Below are 17150 nucleotides of genomic sequence, written 5' to 3' on the forward strand. Positions count from 1 at the left end.
TGGATTTGTGGTTGCCAAAACCTGCATTTGTTTGTTCTGGGAGACAAGTACCACTAAATGACACCGACAATCATGGCTTTGGACATTATTGGATTGAAGTAGGTGACTGTGTACAGAAATATTTGTGCCCACTGCATTTGTCTCTCTTCTGCTGGATGTCACATAGGGACAGGTTTGTCTGCAGTTATTCTCATAAAATATAAACTGCTTTTAAGAAACTTTTTCATGGTATATTTGGTTTTACTGGCTGCTGTAGGACATGATGTAATGGTTATATGGTTTAGTACGTTATTCTGTACTACAATTTAGATCTACTCACCGGCTATTTCACCATCATCGTCCTGTGGTTGCTAACGTCTGCAGGTGGTCTGATGCCTTTGGGATGGAGCTATAAATATGTATTACCTCTCTAACTAACCATTCAAAATTCAAATCCAGTGGAGGATCTGTACATTTGCACCTACAGTATAGCACAGCCCTTGTCTGTGTACACATACACATGGCACATTAATAGCATTAACTGGATCAGGAAAATGGAAAATTATAATGTAGATCACTTGTTCATCACATTGTTTTTATGCACAATTATTACATATACTATATATTGTGTATAGGGGAGACTTAAGTCAATGGTTTCCCACTGTGCATGCGTCCTAGCTGCATGGTGCATGTGTCCCGATGGTTACCGCACAGAGAGGCAGATTGAAATTGCATGCAGATCCATATATTTTTGATGGGCGTTTCTTGGTGGTAACTGGGGGGCAGGTTGCGGGTGTGTTGGTGTCAGCAAATGCATCTTAGGACACAGTTGCACTGACACTGGTGGCCATAGGGCAGGTCAGGGCCAGCAACAGAAATCTCAGGGCCTGGTACACTGACTTCTCTAGGGGCCCCTCATTCTCACCACCACCCCGGATGCCACACATCCCTCCCCTGCATGTGTGATATGTGAAACATGATATTGTTAACTGAAAGATATGCCATTATTTAAATAAAGTAAAAATACACTATGACTTACCACACCGTCTCTCTGTCACTGATGATTCAGGCTCTATTTCTTGTCTACCGTCTCTTCCAAGATCGTCTTAATGGCAGTGCTGTGAATGCCTCAGGGGTAGGAGGGATGATGTCTGCAGCCAGCCATCATCAGCAGTCTGCCCGTTATCACCTTCCTCACATTCAGCATCTCATCACCATCCTCAGCCCAGAAACCCCCCCATCACCTTCCTCCGTCCCCAGCCCCATCACCTTTCTCTGCCCGCAGTCTGTCACCTTCCTCTGCCCCTTCACCCTCCTCTGTCTCCAGCACCATCACCTTTCTCTTCCCCCAGCCCCATCACCTTCCTCTTCATCTTCCTCCATCCCCAGCCCACATCACCTTCCTCTGTCCATCTAGTGTCACCTTCTGCCCCCAGCCTGTGTCACCTTCTGCCTTATGGCTTAACAATTGTCTTCTGCAAACCTCAAAATATTGTGACAAACATTAAGACTGTGATTGTGTTAGTGGACTATCTGTGTCTTGAATGTGGAGAAGGGGAAGGATCTCATCAGGAAATAATGACGGAATGACTCCTCATATGAGTCACTCGCTATATAGAGTGGAGGGCACCTGCCAGTCCCAGATGCTGCTCTTCTGTCCTATGAAAGTTTTTCTTTAAGCCTGGGAGGTGACGTTTTGTGTGTGACAGACTTCTATCATAAACAGGCAAAAGGCTGCTCACAAAGGGGCCTATTTATTAAAGTATGTATCCCGCAAATATGAAGTATCCCCAAGATGTTACAAGGAGGGACCATTTCCGACAGCAGCCGCAGCCCCCGTAGGTTTTTATGGGGACTGCTGTGCTACCAAATTTACCAAGCAGCTTGGCCTAGCAGCTAATGCCATGTGAAGATGGTGTTAACCCATAGAAGCCTATGGGCTACCCAGGGCCACCTGCAGGTGGAGTGGTGCCCTGTGTCACAGCGCCGCCGAATCCAGGTCCCTCTTACCTGGTCCGGCGATGCTGGACTCCGGGCTGTTCTCCCTCTCCTCCGGTGGCTGTGTGCAGGCGGCTGCGGCATCCATAGGAGCGCATGCGCGCCGCTCTGCATAGGATTTAAAAGGACATGCACACAATTTAGTGTAAACCACAGAAGGCGCCAAAATCAAGCCCTGCTTATTTAAGGAAGTCTAGGATCCTGAGCATTCCTGTGCCAGAGTACAGGCTCATTTACCATATTCCAGCGTTCCTGTAATATTCCATTACCTGTTTCTGACCTTGGTCGTTTGTGACCCTGATTTCACCTGACCCCTGGTACTGCATCTGCTATCTGGTTTTGACTTCGGCTATTCCCTGTGACCTGTTTACGCCTGCTACCTGGTTCTGTCTAGTCCGTTTGGTTCTGACCCGGCTTGTTGACTAAGCTATACGTCTCCTCCACTGTATCCAGAGTTTCAGCACCTGTATAAGGGAACCTATCCTGAGTCCCGCAACCTGTGTGTCAGACGCAGCCAAGTCCATACCTTCTTGCGAGGGTCCCTGGTGCATAACGCCTGCACATTAGACTCCGTGCCCCAGGCATAGGTCTAGCCAATTCCCTAAATACGGGCCGCAGCCATAATCCATCCGAGAAGTGTGACACCCTGTGTGAGAATTTTATGCCCCCCTCCCCCCAGTGGAGGCCTGTGAAGATGCGGGCAGGCAGCGGAGGGCTCTGGGGATGCAGGAGGGAGTAGGTGCGGGCAGGCAGTGGAGGGCTGTGGGGACCAAGAGGGAGTAGCCGCAGACATGCAGCAGAGGGCTGTGGGGACTCGGGAGGCAGAAGCCGCAGGTGGGCAGCAGAGGGCTGTGGGGACTCTGAATGGAGAAGACGCAGGAGAGCTGTGGGGACCGAGAGGGAGAAGCTGCAGAGGGCTGTAGGGACCGGGAGGGAGTAGGTACAGTTAGCAGCAGAAGGCTGTGGAGACTCGGGAAGCAGAAGATGCAGGTGAGCAGCGGAGGGCTGTGGTGACTAGGAGGGAGAAGGCGCAGGAGGCAGTGGTGGACTGTGGGGACTGGGAGGGAGAAGCTTCAGGCGGGCAGCAGAGGGCTGTGGGGACTTGGAAGGGAGAAGACGCAGGAGGGCAGTGGAGGGCTGTGGGGACCAGGAGGGAAAAGCCTCAGAGGGCTGTAGGAGCTGGGAGGGAGAAGGCACAGGTGAGCAGCAGAAGGCTGTGGGGACTCAGGAATAAGACGCAGATGAGCAGCGGAGGGCTGTGGTGACTGGGAGGGAGAAGGTGCAGGTGGGCAGTGGAGGGCTATGGGGATCAAGGCAGGCAGAGTCTGAAGTGCTGTAAGGAGGAAAGAGACAGAGCATCCAGCTACTGCTGCCCAGCCCTGAACCCTAGGCGGCAATTTCACTGCACCTCTATGGGATGGCACCCTGTATGGCCACACTTGTCGATCAGCCCTCAAGCCAGGCCCTGGGGCTACATATCGCAAGATTTTTTGCTTCGGCTTCACATGCAACAAAGGACCTCTGATGGGGCAAAGCAGAAAGTAATGTGATCACAATGTATAAATGATACATCCTGGCGAATAAGGATTCCTTATTTCTGAGAATTGAGGCGATAACAAATCCTTATTATTGGGCACAGATCGCAAATGATAATAAATATGCCCCAAAGTCATATTACTCCCTTACTTTGTTTTCCCAGGGGTACAATGAGTGTCTCACTCCTTATACCCCCTTTCTCCTTCCCCGGGGGGAGTAGCTACTGTGGTTGCAGAGGGTGCATTTGCTAAAGGTCCCGGGGAGAACCTACAGGGTCCGTTCCTTCCTGCACCCAGCTCACTTCACCTCACTCAGCACATTGGGCCTGATTCAGCAAGGATCGCAACTGCGATTATGCATGCAATAAGCCGATTGTTGTGCTCTGCGTATGCATATACATCGCAGTGCACGTGCATGAACCAGCCACTGCGATCGCAATGGCTACACAGATCCACCGAAGAGTGATTGACAGGAAGTACCGTTTTGGGCTGGTGACGAGGGGGGCGGAAAAACACAGGCGAACCAGAATGTTTGAACGCCGTTGCAGGGGCGCGCATAAATTAGTCACTACGATGCCATATGCAGCTTGTGTACTCACTGCGTGTGACAAGGTAAGAGCGGTGCTTGTGCAAGTGTGCGTGAGGCTGCGATGGTACTCGATGTTACCGATGGTTTTGCAGTCTTGCTAAGTATTATGGATGTGTGTAAGGTAAGGTGGCCTCCTTATGTTGTGCTGCGACGGCATAGCCATCGCAGAGGATTATCATATGATCGCATTGAGACTGCGTGCATAATCGCTATTGCAATCGCAGTTGCGATCCTGGCTGAATCAGGCCCATTGTGCGGACAGTGGATACTTTTATCAGTCTGCAAGCTGTAAGGAAGAGGCTGCATCACTGGCCGTACAATTAACAGCAGCTGATCTTATGATCTGAACAGGAAACAAAATAGCAATAGACTGTAGGGAGAACAGAAAGAATCACCTACTCACTCACTTGGTAATATTTGTAACAATTTATTAAACAGTGTAACTGATGGACACCACATTAAAAAGCATACATCGTGTTCTCATTAAGTAACAAACTTGTCAGGCATATAATGATATATAATTGCAGTTCTCTCCTTCAGCAGATGGAATTAAGAACTGCAGTAATTTATATGCAGATAGCAAACTTATACACCTCAGAAATACACTTGGTATCCACACTGCGCTGAGATAGGCTGGGGGCTTCCCAGCATCTCCCGGAGTACTGGGCAGGGCCCCTGCTTGACAAGCACACATCAGGAGGCATGGTCTCGCGGACACGGGACCACATCCACATTCACGCGTCAGTTTGTTATTTTAACATAATAAAATAAATTAAACATCCATGTTTAAGTTAAAATAACAAACTGACCATAGCAGTCGTGAAAAAAAAACATTTTGCAACCAAAAAAAAACCCCATCTATTTTTATTATTATTAGACATGGATAGATAATCTATACGCCAGCAAAAAACTTAGGGCCTGATTCTGCATCGTACAAAATTGCGATCGCAGCTGCGATTTCGTACGGAACGCAACTGCAAAAATATGCTAATGTCTGCCACAACTCAGCCAGCATAAAGATGGCCACTGCTGCTTTCTCATATCCGTCCAATGTCACTCTTCTGAGTAAACATTGGGCCCCCACCAAGCCACACGGAGCCTCCCCCCCCCGATTACTTACCTTCTGTTAAACACGTGCTCACACACACATATATGCAGCAAACGTATATTTTATATATAACATACACACTAACACACATACAGTATTCACACACATGAACACATGCAAACACACTAACACTTATACATACACAGTATACACACAGTAAAACATACACATTAACACATACATACACATGTATACACACTAACACATACACAGTATCAGGGCCACCTTCAGGGGTCGGAGGCCCCTGTGGCGGCTTTTAATAGGGCGCCCTTACATCGCGTGTGGCCGGAAATGGGGGTGTGGCCTAATTACCTCCAGATAACGTCAGCCTGGGGGGAAGCCTCACTAGATGGGCTTCCCCCAGCCCTCTCCCGTCACTGAATGGATGCCGCGTGCAATAGCTATTGTGTACTCTGCTGAATCAGGCCCTTAAATCGAAGGTGGAGCTGCATTGATGTAAATAAGGTAAGTAAGGCTTTGATGCTTCACCGATGATCTTTGCTATCAATCATCTATGTTTAAAATATGTAAAGGTTTTTCCTCAATGATCGATGTTAAGTGACTATTGATGGTTTTTCAAGTGTTATTTTAGATAATCAATGTCTTTAGACCACAGGTGACCAAAATCATCGATTCAATAGATCATCGATACACACGTTAACCAATTTTGTTATTATGTCTGCAGATATATAATATAGCTGTCAACATGATGACCAGTCTGTATTTCTACTGTCGACATTTTAACCTGTCTAAATTTTGTATATTCATTATTGACATTTTGTCCATCTCGATATTTCAAACTGTCTAAATATTGATTGTCTAAATTTTGACCATGTATGTCCCTGTCAATATTTTTACTGTGGACATATTGATTGTTGACATACAGCCCATGTCGACATTTTGATTGTCAACATTTGGGGTCTAAGGTCCTGATTCAGAATCAGGGCGGATATTTTATTTAAAAAATACGCATCCAGGCCGCTCGCATAGCTGTGGGTGACCACCCACAGCTTGTGCAGATGGTTGCGATTATCGCGACCAATGGGCTTGCAAAGAGACCCTTGTGGTATGGTCTCATCCACCTCAAGACCCAGTGAACTTCCTGCTCTAATAGAGCAGTAAGTTCACTACTGAATCACGTGTGATGACAGTAGGGCCGCCCACAAACGGCAGGCGTTCCTTTGGGAACGCCTCCGTTTGTGCAGCCACCCCCCCCCCGACCCGCTTACAAAATGGGGCGAGCTGTCGATCAACATCGACAGCCACCCCGTCTTGTAGCGAGCCTCGGAGCGAGTGATTTTTCACTCGCTCCGGGGCTCGTGCATGCCGCACATGTGCACTGCCCGACCGTCGACCCGCTTGTGAGCGATATGCGGGTCTGAATCAGAATCAGGCCCTAAGGCTGGGTACACATTTCATCCAAGCGGCGGGTATTTAATTTTGCCCACTCAGCTGAGATGTCAGTGTCAGCAGTCCCTGCAGCCAGTGCTCGTACACATATGATAATGCACCGATATATCTTTCAGATGGAATCGGTATGAAATACCGTCAGGAGATGCCGGCTGTCAGTACAGTGACAGCGACATCCCGCTGGTTGGAATCCCGACAGGGGAACGGTGAGTACTGTTCCCCTGTCCTATTTACCCCCTAACCCTCATTTTTTGCACCCTAATACTAATACTAACTCTCCCTACATCGCACCCTAACCCTCCCAGTAAGTGCCTAAACCTAACCCTCCCCCCAGTGGTGCCAGAACCTAACCCCCCCTGTCTGGAGAATATCCCTAGCCTCCCGCAGCCTAACCCTAAGTCCCCCAGGGTGGCTAAACCTATCCCCCCACCGCCACGGCTAATATCTACCTTGCCCCAGGCTCTTTACGATCGGGATGCTGGCTGCCCGGATTCCAATGTCGGCTTCCCCAGTCATGTCGGGAATTCTGATGCCAGATTTTGGCAGTCGGCATCCCGATCATCAGCATATTAACCGCTTCCCTTTCGGATATATCGGCATCAGCTGTGCTGCAGGGCCTACCTGATATGTCTGTGAATGAGGTTGTTCACAGACATATTGGGTGTACACACCTGCAGATGCACTCATGATATATACTGTTTGTCGATACAGCGAGCGATATACATCCCCAAGTGTGTAGCCAGCATAAGTTTTGACTTTCTAAATTTTGAAATGTACCCCACCTCCCTGAGAGAGATACAATAAAATATATGAGGGTTAGAGATTTAGGACTGTGCCATGCATAAACCTGTTTCATAACAAACTATCCTTTGGCATTGTATCCAAATATTTACAACTGTGAAAGTATTTTGAATTAATTACTTTCTTGCGCCTGTGTTAAAATTAATAAAATGACCCAGATGCTTTGCCCTATGGGAAGGAACCCCCATTGTGCATGGGGCACACGGCACATGTACATTTTGTCCTTGAAGAACTCAGATACTAATATGAAAAACTTATGCTGTATCTGCCTTAGAGGGAAGATGAGGAGTCAGAACTACTTTGATGCTGTAATAAGGTGCCTGCTTTTGGAATTTAATAGTCAGTTTTGTTCCACTGCCTCATTTGCAGAGAGTGTAGACTTGGGACACTGCAGTTAATGCAGCTTCCAGTGTTTTGCAGAACAGAGGAACACCACCTTTGACCCATGTCCTCATACACTCAGAATCATGTGTTGTGGGTGATAGGTAGGGGCCAAGCAGAGGCTGCTGAAGGTGATGCATGCTCGGATGTTCTGCACATACAAGAAGCCAGTGTTCCCTGGTAAAGGCAGTGGAAGGTAAAGCTAGCTTTGATGCTCTGCAGTAAATGTGTGATTTTTTTTTTCTGTCCAGCGTCATGCTGACACTGCTCACTCCATGATTGGATGTTTCCAGGGACTGACTAAGAATACTGATGGTATCTTACAGAGTAGCTTAGCCACATGGAAGAGGATTCCTCAACACCCTTTCTTCCTGGTAACCTAAACCTAATAAAATGGAACCTTTGCTATAGCTTGATCACATTCAGCTCCATTCTGTAGGTGGAGGATTGTGTGGGGCTCTGGTATTAGTAAAGTAACTATTGCAGCTTGCAGGTGGCCACTTGAGGGGAGATTTCCAGCCTGTGTTTGCCAAGTCACCCTGCATCATCCTGACATGATTGCAGATGCTATTTATCCTGAAGAAAGAAGAGAAATCTCCTGTGTTTCTGCCTGTGGATTTCCTGCACCTATGGTGAGTGCTGGCATGTAATGTACTGTACTAACAAGCCCAGCTCTTTGCTGCAGTACATTATATATGTCTTCTCCTTGTCTCTTTGACCTTCATTCATTAGCTCTCTGAACTGTATTATACTGCATGTCTGTAAGATCAGGAATGAAACTATTGTCATGAGGTGTACAGGACAGTGATTAGTGATCAGAGCAGTTTATGGTTTGGGCTTTTCCAGTGTATTACAGCATTTATCCTAACAAAGCACTGCCAGAGGATAATGTACAGCACAGTCATCAAAGTACTCTGTCTGGCTCCTCTGAAGTGCTCCGTAATTGGTGTGTCCATGCCTTCATTCATAATAGATAAAGAAATGCTGACAGTATATGCTTAACCACTATTTAAATATATTTAAAAACTATATTCTACTACTAAATAGTTGCAATTTGTAATGTAGCATGAATAGGGCAAATTGATATTTTTTTTATCACTGTGTTTTCCTAACAATTGACAAACAAACTATAATAACAATGTGTGATGCCATTCACTACGTGCTGGGACAAGAATTGTTATTTTTCTGTATTGCAGTATTCAGTTATTCAGTGATGTAATGTAACAGAACTGATGTAGCCTGACAGATACGTTATGATGCTGACAGTTGTCAGTGTCTCAGCGTGGTTTGTTTTGTCCTAGATAGTTATCAGAAAATGAATTCAGTGGCCAAGTGCTGTGTATACCCAGGTGTGTGCTGGGCTTGCATGGGATCACACTGTAGGTAATGGAGTGTTTCATTGTGTACACACATGGAACTGTTTTCATGTGACGCAGACATTGTAGATTACATCATTGCAGTTTACTGGAGAGGTGAGGGGAGCTAGGATATTGCTATGCTCATCCTTGTTTATCGCCATACAATCATGCCATTGTGTCATATGTGTCCTAAAGACAGATTTATAATAAATCTTGTATTTCATTTTTCATTAAACAAATGTAATTTGAATTCCTTTGAAGCTTACTGGGAATTAACTATATAATATAATTAGGAGCTTACATACAATTTTAAAAGTCTACTGTTTGAACAATCTCTGCATGGTGGTTTAAATATATAACCGTATCAGTAGGATGTATAACAGATGTTTTTGTCATTATTTGGTGACATTTAAAACTTGGAATATGTTGGCTCTTAACTTGCTGTAATACCCAGTAGTATAAAGCAGCAGTGCTCAACCCTTTGTTTTAGAAGTCGGATCCCAAGTGCCAGTGTGTCATTATACTGGGACTGCAATTAGGCGGTTCCCTAAATGTATCACATATCTAACATACAGGAGACTCCAAAAAAGGTGAGTACTCTCAGACACATGGGTTTTACAACTCTGATATAAAGTACGATTGGAGTTGTCAGGGTGATGCTGCTATAAGAGGACTTTCCTAATGTAAAGAAGGATCAGGAGACTTTTCCAATAAATGTTGCATGTAGGCAGAGACTACAATCAGAGCCCTCAGCCTCCCAAAATTTACAAGGGTTAAGCAATTCTTGTTGATAGTCGCCTTTAGGGAATTTTCAGGATTTAGGAATAGACATCTCTATGACCTGCCTTTAAGGAGTTACATTTGATTTTGTTGATTTAAGTCTCAAATGGACAGCTTGCATCAATCTAGCTGTAGCTGAAATACATTTCCCACAATACTTAGCTATATTGTGATGAGTACAGCTATAGTGATGAAGGCTGCCCATCCCTGAAACCGCACTATGGCCCTCATTCAGAACCGTACGCTCTGAGCAGAGCGCACGCTCTGCATGAGGGCCGGGCTCCATTTTCATGGAGCGTCCTCCTGGACGCTCGTATAGCTGTGGGTCACCACCCACAGGCTATACGAGCGTGCATTTTGATGGCCGCGATGGTCGTGACCATCGCGACCATCGAAATTGCGAGCCAGAGCCTGCGGTTGAGGTTTTCAACCGCAAGCTCCGGAGTGATTTTGGCTCTATCAGAGCCAAAATCACTCCCACTGACATCACTAGTGATGTCAGTGGGCCGGCTTCTGACGGGAGGCGTTCCCGTGGGAACGCCCCCGTCAGGGAGGCACGCCCCCGGCACGCCCACCAAAGGGGGCGTGCTGTCAATCAACATTGACAGCACGCCCCCTTTGATCGGACACAACGAGCGAAGGAAAGTCCTTCGCTCGTCGTGTCTGGTGACGGAGCTCCCTCCGTCGTGCGCATGCTCAGTGCAGACCATCGACCCACTTGCGAGCGGACAGCCGCTCGCGAGTGGGTCTGAATCAGGCCCTATATACCATATAGTCAATACAGCAAAACAGGCACATGCCCAGCTTCAGGAGCAGCATAGATATGGTTGTGCTTGTTACTTTTCATGTTACACTTTTGTTTTGGTTACTCTGTGTTTGCCAAACATTATTTAACTCTGCGTCAGGCGCACCTCTGGGACTCCCAGACGCCTGTTATAAAATCGTCATTAGCTCCTAATTAAGTCAATTCTAACGTTATTAAAGTGATCAGTGACCTTCATTAGGATGTACAAAGAGAGAATATATGGAAATCTGATTCACAAAACCACATTTATTAACCTTAAAGCAAGTAAAACAAAAAATACTAAATTTTAAGAGGTGCAGTGTGCCTAAGAGGCCACCCTGGACAAACCTACATATTTCCGCAAAATACCCACAACCTTTGTCATTTTCATTCATAAAATGAGCAAAATACATAAAATTGTGAGAAAATAAAAAGAAATACATACCTCCAAAAGTCGGACGAGGAAGGTCACTACTGCACTCCACGCAGGCGGTGGGAAAACGGACTAGGGGGTTTCTAACAGCACCTAGAGATAGGAAGGTACTAGGAGGGGCAGGCCCCTACGCCCCCTTGCCGCAGAGAGGTGAGCGAGAACAGCTTTGTGGCGCCTGTCAGGCCAGCTGCGCCTGACGCAGGGTTAATTAAAAATGGTGAGGCTTTGTATAAAAGAGCCATGAGCATGTATGGTGCACAATTACTAATTCCGAGGGTCACTCACAATGCATAAGGCAGTGTCCTCTATACTACCCGCTTTATATACTATTCCTTCAGTTTTATCCCATGTCCCTACAAATATCGGCCCTTGTGAATGTGAACCAAGCTTGTGCTTTCCATAGACACACCATCAGTGTTGGACTTGGCCCATCAGGAAATCTAATTGCTGAGTGGACTTCATCAACAACAAATATCATCAGGGGGGGCGGCGAGCACCCCTCAGGCCAGGTGCAGATCTGGGACGATGGGGGGAGGGTGGTGGCATCAGTACGATTGCTTCCCCTCCCCCGCACTGCAGGCAGAGAGAGACTGCTTGACCCTTGACCCCCAGCAGTGCAGCACAAAGCAGCTTGTGCTGGGCTGGGGGGTTAGGCTGCTGCCACTGACAGGAGGTAAAAGGTGTCACTGGGACGCTATGTATGGACTACAGAAATAGAAGGTCTGTCCGTACACCATTACTATTTACTACAAACAGGGTGAAAAGCCCCTGGTTTGCTCTAGAACACAGACATTGGACAGTAAATGATTGGAAATGGGTCACATTTTCAATTACACCATGTAGATGGTAGGGTGAGGATCTGGATAAGAGCACGAAGGCATAGATCCTTCTTGAGTCATCACCACTCTTCAGGCTGGAGGAGGCAACGTTATGGTATGGGGAATGTTTTCATGGCAGTGTCTGGAGCCTTTGATTTGTGTGGACAGTTGGTAGTATCCATGTTTGAAAGAATTCCATTCGTATTAAGGGCCTGATACATCATGCGTCATAATTGCAACAGCGTACGCAGATCGGCCGATGGCGCATACTGTGTATGTGTATACACCACAGTGGACGTGCGTAGGTCAGCATTGCGATCGCACTGTGATCACATATGCAGATACAAAACCATTGCAGAGTGAGTGACAGGACATTAGCGTTTAGGGGTTGTGATGGGGAAGTGGTCTGAGAAATGCAGGCGTGTCTGTCCGTTTGAACGCCATTTAATGGGCATGCATAAATTAGCCATTTTGACAGCATTGCTCACTGCTTGTGACGAGAGTTGCAATTTCTGAGACAGGTCAGACCTGCTGTAATTCTGTGTGAGGGGCCAATGTTACTGATGTATACGCAGGACTGCGAGGTCTTACGGATGTGAGATAGCTGTATTGGGCGTCTCTATGCTGGCTGAGCAGTTGCAAACATTAGCATATTTTCGCAGCAGAACTGCATGCATAATCGCAGCTGCAATAGCGATCCGTAATGAATCAGACCCTAAGTACAAAAGGCAGCCCAGCAAAGTACTCAATAGGCATAATAATTTTGCCACTCAGGGCCTGATTCAGAAATGTATTTATTTATTACCGGGGCCGCAACTAGGGGGGGGGCTGGAGGTGCACCGCTGCACCCGGCGTCAGTGACCTCCAGCCCGGCGCCGCAGGGAGATTTTATTACCAGCGGGTGCCCGGCCCTTCTCGGCAGCGCCGCGCTAGCCGGAGGCTGGAGTTCTCTCCTGAATTCCAGCTTCCGGCTCTCCCCGCAGGCACTATGGGAGTGACGTCATGACGTCTCTCCCATAGTGCCGAGGAGCAGCCAGGCGGACCCCACGGCGGCGGTCACAGGAGTGGGGTTTAAGGTAAGTATTTCTTTTTTTTTGTGTGTGTGTAAGCGGCACTACGGGGGCATTACCAGGGGGACTACAGGTGCATTATCAGGGGGCACTACGGGGGCATTACCAGGGGGCACTACGGGGGCATTACCAGGGGGCTCTACATGGGCACTACAGGAGCATTACTAAATGGGCACTACAGGGGCATAACAAGGGTTATTACTACATGGGCACTACAGGGGCGTTACCAGGAGGCTCTACAGGGGAATTACTAGGGTGCACTACAGGGGCATTACTAAATGGTAATTACAAGGGCATTACTAGGGGTATTACTACATGGGCACTACAGGGGCATTAGTAGAGGGCATTACTATATGGGGACTACAAGGGCATTACTTTTTGGGCACTACAGGTGCATTACTATGGGGGCATTACCATATGCACACTACAGGGGCATTACTATGGGAACATTACCATATGGCCACTAGTACAGGGGCATTACATCAGCGGGCATTACTATAGGTGCACTACTGAAGGGGCATTACTATGGGGGCACTGCTGTGGGGGAATTACCAGGGGGAGGGGGGCGCCAAATTACTGTCTTGCCCCGGGTGACAAAAACATTTGTTTCGGCCCTGATTATGCAGCGCTTTACAGAGAATATTTTGGCCATTCACGTCAGTCCCTGCCCCAGTGGAGCTTACAATCTATATTCCCTACCACATGCTCACACACTGTTGAATTTGTCAATAAACCTTTTAATATATTCCTTCCTATAAACCTCTAAGATTCACCTGCCTAGAACCTCTAAGACAAAACCCTGCCTAAAACCTCTAAACAGAACACTAATTACGTACGCAGTTTAACTGCAAATAAAGACAGGAGTGGAATCTGTGTTTCCAATGCACGAGTATTATTCAGGTAAAAGTACAGTCAGTTACACGCAATCTATACATACACAAGTTAGGCGCAAAAAGAAATAATACAGACCCAAGTACGGTTATACATACGCTGCGCCTCTGGACCCAGAGATAGACTTCTGACTAGATATCCTCAGTTCACCCAAAATTCAGCATGAACTGGCAAACCAGTGTTCGGACACATGTATTTATTCCCCCCCAGACTGAAACAAGACAAAGGGGGAACTTCCTGCTGATCTCATTGGTTCCCAGAGGAGAAGCATATGTAACGACACATTTAACAGGTTGTTTCAAATAGACTTTCCCTGCCTCTAACAGCCGGAGTCTTTCTGGTAACGCCTCCTGTAACATTCCATCAACTAAACATTTTGTTGCTTGTAAGTTCTGCGATCCGTAACTTGAGTTTGCATGATGCGATCTCTCCACCGATAACACCGGGATTCTGTAAAAAGCGTATGCATCAGAACGAAACCAAACACACCTTGCTTATCATGTATAATACCTTAGATATCAAAAACCTCTATTTCTTAGCATTTAAACTAACTTAACCAACTTGAATCATACAATTTGATGCTAATGGCACCTTGTGTGCGAATATGTAGTGTGTGAGTATTCGGGGTTTGATATAAGGACGCTAGTTATTAATGGGTGAGATTTAAGTGCATAATTTCTCATACACGAAGTGAACATCCAGCAGTGTGGATGGCTGAGGGTTGTAGTTCTACATGCCCTCTGTCAGCAGGCCCCCACCTGTTGTGTGTTCAAAGGAAAACAAAACCTCTTTTGTTCTCACAGACTCTTGTGTGAAATGCAAATGTATTACCACCTCAAGCTGTGGAATTTGGGGCCATCCTGTCTAGGATTCAGACAAATCCAATTGTGTAGATATTATATTACAATTGCCACAACTATACTTTATCTGCATCCAGGGATTCCCAATTTGTATGTAAAAATACCCATTGTCTCTTCTTATTTACTTTTACTCAGAAAGCTTGTTTTTCCAGTTGCCCTTGGTAGGTTAACAAAAACATTGCCATCTGTTCTTAGCTCCTGAGTTATAACTTGAATTGACGCTGACCACAAAAATGGTGTCTTGCGATCTCATTTCCAAAATGGAGTCTTGCGGCCATTCGCAAGATGGCGTCGCCGCGATTAAATTTTAAACTGAACTTGTCTCAGCCAATTATTGAGCTTCGACAACACATACACATTAGGGTTAATTTTTTGTTTGAAGCCAATTAACCTACCAATATATTTTAGGAATGTGGGAGGACACCGGAGTACTCAGAGGAAACCCACGGGGAGAATATATAAACTCCATACAGTTAGGGCCATGGTGGGAGTCGAACACAAAACCTCAGTGCTGTGATGCAGTAGTGCTATCCATTACACCTTTCGGACACTATTGCAGCCACGGCTGCAATTTTTTGTGGAGTCGCAGCAGTGGTAATAGGCAAATGCTAGTACCAGCCTTTCTCTTGTGCTCTATCGTGCACGGGAATGTGCATGCCCTGAGATGCCCACTTTCAATGCCTGTGAAGAGTGTAATTCCACTGCTGGAGCAGAACACGCCACCATCCGTGCACCATCGCGTGAACCATCGACCCTTGCTCCAGCCTATGGCTTGGGCAGTGTCTCCTTCTGAAATTGCTCTAAACATGTGTAACCCTGGTTAAGGGTTATGAAATACAGTATTAATAGACATACATATTCTGAGGTAAAACATGCTTAATTTGTTCATTCTTTAAGAGATAGGTTTTATTAAATGATATGTATGTACAATTTATGAAAGAAAAAAAAAGCATATATGTTTCATGACAGTTTAAGTGGTATTTTTTTCTCTGTGGTAGGGGCGGAGTGATATGACTGGGAGTGGTTGGGTTCCTGTCGGGGAAAGAAGGGCAGGCACAGAGACAGGTATAAAAAGGTGCTGCCAGCAGACTGACAGTAGGGATGGGCAGAACGATTCACTACACTGAGTTGAGCCACATGGCAGCGACTCCACCCCCCCCCTGCAGCCCAGCACTACAGCTCAGGGTTCTCACTGACTCCCCTGAGCCCTGGCAGTAGCTGCGCGACTCAGAGTGAGTCACTGACAGCTACGCCCCCTACACTGCTGATCTGATGCAGAAATATAATCAGGTCGGATCAGCAGTGTAGGGGGTGGAGCTGTCACTGGCAGAGAGGCTAGGGAGCTGGGTGTCTCGACTCACCAAACACTGAGTGACTCGAATTATTCACTCATCTGAATGATTCGAGTCAGTGTGTTGAGAGTTGAGACACTCACTCACTAGCCATCTCTAACTGACAGTTAAGGTGCGTACACACTGGGCGATTAAAGTGGACGACTGAACGATAACGATATCGTTCAGTTGTCCACTTTATCGTCCATTTTTAAAACAAAAACGCGCGTTCCCGCGGGTCGTTCGTCATCATCGTTCATCGGGTTAACATGCAGGCCAACCTGACGATATCGTCAGGTTGCTGCATGTTGGGGAATGGGGGAGAGAGCCCGGCGCTGAACGGTATCGTTAATGATATCGTTCAGCGGGTGTGCTCAATGTCATGAACGACATTGAGCACAGCCTGCCGGGGACAACACTACACGATATCGCTCAGGGAGCCTATCATCTAGCGTGTACCCACCATTAGTGTGTGTGGAGATTACCTTCCTTCCTTCACCCCCCCCCCCCCCGTATTCTGACCAGCAGCCAGGCGGTCAGGCACAGGGGGGTGGAGTTGAAGAGGTAACAGGGAAGCTGTCACAGCAGGAGCTGTGAAGCTGGAGATCCTGAACAGCAGCACTCACTCTGCCTGAGAGGTGGTTACCTGCAGCATCAGCAGCAGCAGTGTTCAGTGATGGTAATGGTGGAAGTGCCGGGAAGGGGCAGTCTGTCTCAGTGTGGAGTGGGCTGTCAGTGGAGGACCCGGCTAAGCAGACAGGAGGCGACCCTCTGGTTAAGGAGGCTGAGGCTGGAAGTTACCACTAAAGAGGTGTTGTACAAGTGAGGTGAGCTTGACTGCTTAGTAGTGGGTGCAATCAGCGGTAGCGCCGCCTGTTGGCAGCAGTCCACCTCCCCCTTCCTTCTCCCCCATCCTTCTGGGTCTAGAAGGCTTAGGCCCGTATTCAATTTGAGCCGAGCCGCATTAACTTAACGCGGCCCAGACTTAACGCCGACTTCGCCTGTTTCGTAGGCATTAAAGTAT

The 17150-nt window shown here is 47.1% G+C and overlaps 1 protein-coding gene across 3 annotated transcripts in view; it reads left to right on the forward strand.

Annotated features, from left to right (window-relative positions):
* The window catches only part of ANO4 (anoctamin 4), a 267991-nt gene that overhangs the window by 67333 nt on the left and 183508 nt on the right, over positions 1-17150 (forward strand). The window contains exon 1 of one of the 3 annotated variants that reach the window (XM_088465538.1): positions 7945-7997. The exons of 1 other annotated variant lie outside the window; for it this stretch is intronic. The gene's annotated coding sequence lies outside the window, so the exon portion shown is untranslated. Of the gene's footprint in view, positions 1-7944; positions 7998-8155; positions 8434-17150 lie in introns of those variants that run through there. One more of the 3 variants, XM_088465537.1, reaches the window with a different exon arrangement.

Source organism: Taudactylus pleione, unplaced genomic scaffold (genome assembly GCF_031769625.1).
Source record: "Taudactylus pleione unplaced genomic scaffold, aTauple2 ptg001990l, whole genome shotgun sequence".
In the NCBI taxonomy this organism is placed as follows: domain Eukaryota; kingdom Metazoa; phylum Chordata; class Amphibia; order Anura; family Myobatrachidae; genus Taudactylus; species Taudactylus pleione.